Raw genomic sequence first — 7,705 nt, forward strand, 5'->3', positions numbered from 1 at the left:
AATTCAATTTCATTTTCCACAGATGCATTATACTAGCATTTGAATTTATCTTGGTTAATTGTATTCAATGCACGCCTCTTTTATTTACAGAGCAGCTAGGGCAGGAACTGTGGGCTGGCACAGATATATTTTACTGTCTTGTAAGGTTTCTCACACTGCTGTTGAGATTGAATCAACAAATATAATGCTCATTGGCAACAGCTGTAATTAAATAAGTCATAAGTCAAGAGCAGGTGAAAAGGCATCCGCCACATGAATCCTAAAAAACTGTTAAAAAGATGCTGTTGAGGAAACCATCGTGCCCTGTTTGTGTTAAACTCAGATTTGTTCAGCCAGTCTGACTGTAGAATGGAAGCTGCAAACGCTCACACAAATTGTATGATGAGCAAACCTCGCCTGGAGGTGTTGGAGTTTAATCCTCTCAAAGTAACCATGCAGCCTGGGTTACATGGCGTCTTCAAAATAAAATAATAAATAATTTAAACAACGATAGAAAAACTCAGGAGACTGCACTCAGTAACATCCTCATGCATGCTGTCAGAGAGAGTTGGCCACGAGTTGACTTGAAACGTTAAACTGAAACAATGGTTCCCATGATGCTTTCAAAAATAAAGAAAAAGTCTCAGAAATCCTGTAGATTCACCTGTTTTTCCCCTCTGCGTTCTTTCATGTTTATTTCAGTTTTACCTACTACAAAGCCACCATAGTCCTCTACCTACAAATAAGGGAGTTGGAAAGTACAGGAGATATGTATTCATCCAATCCCGTCAATCACATTGCATCGCAAGGGTATATAAACGTCCGCTTGCCACACTCCTCTGAAACCACCCCAAATCTATTTTTTCTAATAGTCCATCTCATTCCTCCATCATGAACAGAAAGCTGAATTTATTTACCTTTACCTCATTTAAGGATTATTATAAAAATGTGAACTCTTGAGTTCTCCTTACTGTAGCTTAAGACATGTATGTCATTTGTTCTCATATGCGAAACAAGAACTGGCTGTCTTTGCAGAATTTAATTAGTTTTCCTGCCTAATGTGAATCGCATTACAGAAAATGCTGATTGGGTTTGTTAAGACGTCTGCTAAAACAGATGGGACTGGGAAATGCTTGCGTTTTCTCCAAAACAATAGATAGAATGTGATTGCTGCCGATCGACTACAGCTACTGTGGTAGTATTACTTATAACAGCAGTTTTCAAAAATTATAAACATACTGAGTAAAATATTTAAAGGTTTATATTTGTCTGTAATGTTCATCTTTTGTTTTGTTTTTTGAGCCACAGTTTTGTTCACAGGTGTGTGACATAGGACATATTTGGCATGAAACTTAAACTGCAACCATATTTTCTTCTCTATTGTGACATGTATTTTTGAGTGAAACGGCTTCGTGAACAAGAATAAAATATAGGGCAGGACTTGATTTTGCCCATGAGGAATTGATTGGATTGTTTACAGGTAAATCATTCATAATAAACACTGCAATATTCCATTTTAAAAAAAATCGAAAAGTGAAGGATGAAGGGTGAAGAAAAAGCTAATGAAAACTTTTCTTCGCAGTTAAAATTGTGGAATTATTGGTGCTAAAGTTTCTAACAATTTTCATGTATTTTATTGAACTTCAACACCGAGACGAGAAAATAGAAATATACCTGCACCAAGCTGATCCTCAGTGACATGCTTTATTTGTGCTTTTGCTCCACACAGAATCTATAAGAGCCAATGTCACTTGCCTTTCAGGGCTTTTAGCAGCACTAGCTCAAGGGGAAGCCATTCTTTCCTTGTACACCTAGTTGTCAGACACCAGACCTGAAAAGAAGAGAGTGAGAGAGAGAGAGAGAGAGAGAGAGAGAGAGAGAGAGAGAGAGAGAGAGAGAGAGAGAGAGAGAGAGAGAGAGAGAGAGAGAGAGAGAGAGAGAGAGAGAGAGTGAGTGAGTGAGAAAGAGTAAGAGTACTTAAGGGAGAGTTGAAGTAATGTGTCTTTACCCAGCAGCTCGTCTGTAATTCAGACCACCGGCCTCTCCTACACAGCCCTTCCAAATTAACAAGCATATCATTAATCAGCATATTGAGTAACTGCTATTTATCAGGTACTTAAGGTGCATAATCAGCAAGTTAAGCTATTCATTTATTTATTGGTTTGTTTCTGTTGCAGAGGAATGCATTTTAGATAAACAGAAGTTGAATTAAGTGACTACACAAAACGTATTGCAACTTAGAAACACGTTTTGGTTATTAGTATCACATTTTCCTCCACAGGATATGTGGATTTTTGGACATGTACTGTGTTAATACCATGTTTTTTGTTGTTGTTTTTTTTGTATATAAAATGATAGTATGGTATGATTTACATTTATTAATTTAGCAGTCGCTTGCATTCACAGCAGCTTTCAAATTGGGATAATACAAACTAGATTTGGCAAAGCAATTTTCAGCAGCCATTACTCGCAGTCTTCAATGTCACATATTCCTTCAGAAATAATTTGAATATGCTGATTTGGTGCTTAAGAAAAAAATTGTATTACCAATGTTAAAAACAGTTTTTAATGGTTAATATTTTTGTGGAAAAAATTATTGGTGAGAATAAGAGACTTCTTTCAATGACAAAAAAATAAAATAAAAATGTTTAATGATTCCAATCTTTACACACACACAACACTAGATATAGATAGAAAGATGTACATGCAGAACTATAGATAAAAAGATAAATTGATAGACTGAATGACAGATAGAGAGAAGCCTAACCATATTAGCCCCATATTGCTGGCCTAGAAAAACCTTTTATTCTGAACTTTTAGTGTAATATATAATGACACTAATCCACTGGAGTGTCTACAGGTCTGCCTGAGTTGTACATTATCACTTCCAGCTAGCCTGCAGCTACCCAGTCCTGCCTGATTACATTAATATGCTTATTAAACATTCAAGAAGCATTATATATTAAGATAAAACAAGATGTTGTTAAAGTCCCCCTGTAGTCAATTATAATTGTATCCCTTAAAACCCATCTGTAATCAACAAAATAGCATATTTAAATGTTTTCCTGTAAAAAAAAAAAAAAATGCATGCCTTAAAATAGCTTGAATATAACTCTACACCCTTACCTCATTTAGTATACACGGAACCATGAATATGCAAATGAGCCCGCCTCCACTCACTCATACAGGCTCGTCTACAAGTCGATGTATCAGAATTGTAATGCATTTTATGTATTGCTCTCTACTATGTCGGAAACATAAAGGTATTGATATGATTAGCCTTTTGCTTGACTATCAAAAATCGAATAATGTGTTGCCAGTGTTACACAAACCACGTTCCTTTTTAGGATCCTTAGAAATGCTTTGAACAACTGGAGAAAGGTATGTTCATCATAACATTGTAATATACATCATACATCCGCTATACTGCTAAATATACCCGGTTTTTCATATTAACAGAAAAATATACTGGGATAACCTGGCTTATTTTGAGACTCCCCTGCTTAAAGGCATAGTAATGATATGCTAAAGGTCGCCCGCACGTTGACATGATTGGTTACAAGGTAGTTTGTGACATCAGAAACACCAGGGATTTCAAACCGCGTTTTTGAGACTGTCTTTTTTTCACTGCATGTTTTAAGGAGAAAATACTCAGGAATGGTTGATGTTGACTTATGAATTTGCACATGGTTTGTCTTAAAGCATATTAAAAAAACCACATGGACATTTAAACAACGTTAAAAACTTGATTTTCACCACAGGGCGTCTTTAATTGACTTAATCAGATAATCTGGTTATAGTCCATTGATTGGTGGCAGCTCCCTCACACTCACCTTTCCTTTCAAAAAAAGCTTCATTAACAATCAGTTTTGCAATTTAAAGGTCTGACTCAACTAAGGAGCATAGGGCAAAGCTTAACTGTATGCAAATTATGCTCAAGCAACTGTCTTTTCTGCTGCAGTCTGCTGGCAAGAATGGAATAATTAACATTAGTGCCTTCAGATTTACATGCAAGCTGTAGCACTGCAATAAAGATCTGAATTCTTGACGGAAAAAAAACTAATTATGCTTTGACATATTGCTGTCTACTTTATTTTCTGTTGTGTACTGGCAAGATTCTGTTTAAATGTTGTAGATGCTTATACTTGATATGGTGACTTTGGATTCCAGTGGCCAGTGGATGACCTGCATGTAGGACACTGTGTATCCCAGTTTTTTATATAGACAGAGTAGACCACATATTCAGCTTGGCATGAACTAAATGTTCTGTCGTAGGGGCTGTACTTTCACTCCAAGCCACATTTAGTTCATGTCAAGCTAAATATGTTCTACACTGACAATACAAAAAATTGGGATACACAGTCATCCACCGGCCACTGGACACAAGTCCCTTAATGAGAGACAGAGATAATGATGATTATGATGATCATTATTATGGTTATTTATAAATTAGAGGCTTAAGATGGCTCTATAAGAAGTGCCAGTAGCGTCTGGTTGGACTTTGGCATAAAACCACAAGGAATTCTGCTGCAATTCCACTGCAAAAGTTTAAAACTGGTATGAGCTGCACCTGCCTGCTAGTCACCAGGGAAACAGGCCAGTGTGTGTGTGTGTGTGTGTGTGTGTGTGTGTGTGTGTGTGTGTGTGTGTGTGTGTGTGTGTGTGTGTGTGTGTGTGTGTGTGTGTGTGTGTGTGTGTGTGTGTGTGTGTGTGTGTGTGGGGATGTGCATGCTCTCTGTCCATCTGTGGTTATCTACAGACCAGCTGTTATTGTCTTGATGGTTATGATGTGTTACATACACATCATGTCAATACAGACAGTAGAACAGACACATAACACCCATACAAACATGCACATATGGTCAGATCCCCTTCATCATTCCTTTAGCAGGCAGTAATGCACACACACATGCGCGCACTCTGACAAATCCCTTCACACACCCTCGGTCGAGAGTACAGTTGGGAGCTAGATATCAAACAGCGAGACTGAAATGGGTATTAGAGAACAACAGTGCAGCAAGCCAAGAGCACACCCATCCAATCAACTATCATTATTACATGGTCACCTGATAAATCAATCACAGCAATATACAGTAGAACCATGTAAGTGGCTGTAGTAAGACTGTAAGTCTTTGCAAAAACTACACATTTTTACAGTAAAATTAGCCAACATATGATGTTAAACCACAGTTTTTCCACCATATGGATCACAAAACCAGTCACATGGGTAAACAAAATTTTAATTGAGATTTATATACCACATGAGAGCTGAATAAATAAGCTATTTGGCCGAGATACAACTATTTGAAAATCTGAAATCTGAGGGTGCAAAAAAACCGAAACATTGAGAAAATCGCCTTTAAAGTTGTCCATTTATGTTCGCAATTGTGCTGCATTCACTCGCAAAAATAAATGTTTTATATATTTACGGTTGGAAATTTGCTAAATATCGTCATGGAACATGATCTTTACTTAATATCCTAATGATTTTTGTCATAAAAGAAAAATCGATAATTTTGACTCATATAGCCTAATGTATTGTTGGCTATTGCCACAAATATACCTGTGCTACTTGTGACTGGTTTTGTGATCCAGGGTCACATATGGTTAGGTAACTTACAGTTAACCAATAAACATGTTTTTACTGTAGCATTTTTACAGTATTTTTCTGTAAAAATTACAAAAGAATTACAGTGCAGCATCATACAATCACAACAACAATCATTTTGCAGTATTGCTCATTCATATCACTCTAAAATCACAGCATCTTCACTGATAAAAATTATTTTGTGGTAAAGTAAATACTACAGAAAAAAAACAATGTAATTTACATGAAAAAGTTAGTTCAGGCAAGAGTAAAAAAAAAATTAAGTAAATTCTATATTAGTACTCAATTCAAGCGTGTAGAAATGAAAGCGTAAATATCAACGTTATAAAATTAAGTAAAATTACTCAACTTTTCTGATACTGGTGTTCCCATCATGCACTGGGCCTTGAATAATTAATGAGGTTGATTTTTCACTGTTTTCAAACTGTATTTACACTGTTTCATCATTGCTTTTGTTGTTAGGATTAGTAAAGTGCCATTTTGTGACATTTGGAGTTCATTTTCTACTCAAAATGACACATTCAAACACAAAAACGATCCATCAAATGTCACCGTCATTGTGTATTGTCTACCAAGTATTGAGGTCTCTGCGTTCACGTGACGCTTATCATCTGATATGTAGATATGCTGTCTTACACAGTATCTATTGTATTATTACTTAGATATTTTTTAAGTAAAGCATATACTTAAATCAATATTATATTGTTAGAGTAAAATGTATTGCAAAGGACACTTCAACTAAATAAATATTACTCAACCTTATACTAGCCAAGTTAAAATTACTTATTTTCTTTGTTACTTTCACTTAACTTAGTTAGTTAAGTAGAGTTGACTTAATTCCATATGTGAAATTTACTTAAAAAATATGCGTGTGAAATTTACGTAAAAAATATTTGTGCAAAAACTTGCCAAAGAAAAATTTAGTAAATTTTACTTATTGTTTTTTTCAGTGTACATTTATGACATTTTCTAGCAACAAATCACAAAATTATAAATTCCGATAATTATACATCACAACATCAGAAAACATAATCACACCCCATACAATGATTTCATTCAATCACACCACGCTTCACATAACTGCAGCAAAAACATCAATAACAGCATAATAACATCACACAGTGAGAACATCCTAGAAAACCCCCAGCATTCAAGCATCACACAATCACAACAACATATAATCACATTGCAGTTTTGCTCATTCACATCATTCTAACATCACACAATCACAGCATCTTTCACTTATGACATCCCAGAAACAAACAACCGCACAATTCCAAATTCAGACAAGTCACAACATCCCAAATATAACATCACAGATCACACTACAACACAATGATACCCAAAATACCATCACACAATCACACACTAGCTTCACAAAAAACACAATATCATATAATCACGTCCCAGCATAATGTAAGCAACATTCCAGCACCACCACCACACAGATAGAGTCACTACCGTGACATTTCATACTTCATATAATACTATAGCGTACATTAACATCAAATAATCACATTACCAAGTTGTAACAGTAGTATAGATTTTAATACCATGTCAGTATCTGAGGGGAAATCTTTAATGCAAAAAGTACAAAGTTGTAATATCACAGCAAAAAGACCCACACAATTTCTAGCATCAGAACACACCTCAAATCACAGCATCATACAATCAAGTCAAGTAAAATCACCTTTATTATATAGCAATTTATACAATACAGATTGTTTCAAAGCAGCTTTACAGTGATAACAGGAAAATGATTCAATGATGCAAACAAATTCATTTCGGCTGAACAGCAGCTCTAAAAAACTTGACGGTGACAGAAAAGGAAAGAGAAAAAAACCTTGGGAGAAACCAGGCTCAGTCAATGCACCAGTTCTCCTCTGGCCAACAAAGTGTGATTATAATATATGCGACGTGATACAGTACATGTGAAAATCACATGGCAGCATCACAAAGTCAAAGCATTGAACAGTGGACACGTGTCATATCACATAACAGCAGCAGTCACACAATTATGGTTGTAACAACAAACTGTAACAACATCAAACAAGCACAACATGCTGGCATCACACAATCCAACCTTTTCAACATCCCAGCAACAACTAGAGGATTCCA

General features: G+C 35.7%; 1 long non-coding RNA gene across 1 annotated transcript; it reads right to left on the reverse strand.

The window, feature by feature from the left end:
• Positions 1-5,745: 5,745 nt before the first annotated feature.
• LOC309492014 lies at positions 5,746-6,520 on the reverse strand. Its single transcript, XR_014203398.1, has 2 exons — positions 6,398-6,520; positions 5,746-6,090 (listed from the first exon to the last, which is right to left on the reverse strand). It is a non-coding gene; the product is annotated as an uncharacterized lncRNA (long non-coding RNA).
• Positions 6,521-7,705: the final 1,185 nt, after the last annotated feature.

Source organism: Leuciscus leuciscus (assembly GCF_965113295.1).
Source record: "Leuciscus leuciscus genome assembly, contig: HAP1_SCAFFOLD_835, whole genome shotgun sequence".
Taxonomy (NCBI): domain Eukaryota; kingdom Metazoa; phylum Chordata; class Actinopteri; order Cypriniformes; family Leuciscidae; genus Leuciscus; species Leuciscus leuciscus.